This window comes from Apodemus sylvaticus, chromosome 3, assembly GCF_947179515.1.
Source record: "Apodemus sylvaticus chromosome 3, mApoSyl1.1, whole genome shotgun sequence".
NCBI lineage: Eukaryota > Metazoa > Chordata > Mammalia > Rodentia > Muridae > Apodemus > Apodemus sylvaticus.
In genome coordinates, this window is record NC_067474.1 from 13,958,805 (window position 1) to 13,959,764 (window position 960).

The 960-nt window shown below is 45.3% G+C and overlaps 1 pseudogene; it reads left to right on the forward strand.

Moving 5' to 3' along the window:
• Nucleotides 1-227: 227 nt before the first annotated feature.
• On the forward strand, nt 228-724 carry LOC127679794 (GTPase NRas-like; annotated as a pseudogene).
• The last annotated feature ends 236 nt before the right edge of the window (nt 725-960 follow it).

A 960-nucleotide genomic window follows, 5' to 3' on the forward strand; every position in this document is an offset into this window, starting at 1 on the left:
TTTGCATCTTTTATGATTAGTATAGCATGTCTTCTGAACCTTCCCATTGTAGACGATTAGATTTTTACATAGTATGATCACTCTAGCATTGCAGTTTCTCTGAGCTTTAAAAATCTCTTCTTTAACAAGTCAAGGAGGGAAGTGCCATTCCCGGGTGGGGGAGCTTTTAGGGTCTCCAACAGCTTCTCAGTGGAGTCTGCGGAGTTTGAGATTTTTGCTGGTGTGAAATGACTGAGTACAAACTGGTAGTGATTGGAGGAGGTGGTGTTGGGAAAAGTGCTTTGACAATCCAGCTAATCCAGAACCACTTTGTGGATGAATATGATCCCACCATAGAGAACTCTTACTGAAAACAAGTGGTGATTGATGCTGAGACCTGTCTGCTGGACATGCTGGGCACAGCTGGGTAAGTGGAGTACAGAGCCATGAGAAACCAATACATGAGGGCAGGCGAAGGCTTCCTCTATGTATTTGCCATATCAACAGCAAATCATTTGCAGATATAAACCTCTACAGGGAACAAATTAAATGTGTAAAAGACTCTGAGGATGTCCCCATGGTACTGGTAGGGAGCACGTGTGACTTGCCAACAAGGACTGTTGACACAAAGCAAGTCCATGAGCTGCCTAAGAGTTACGGAATTCCATTCATTGAAACCTCAGCCAAGACCAGACAGGATGTGGAGGATGTCTTTTACATACTCATAAGGGAGATACGCCAATAACAAATGAAAAGGCCCCAAAGGAGTGACAATGGCACCCATGGTTGTATGAGGCTGCTCTGTGTGGTGATGTAGTAAGACCCTTTGAACTTCTGTCATCAGAAAAGAACCATTTTCAAGCTGCACCGATGACTTGGTTCTGACATCCCTGGAGGGGGCATGTTCCTGCTCCTCTCCACATCTCCTGCTACCTCTTCCCCCACTCAATTACTGAGCTCAGCCATTTAACCTGAGGCCTC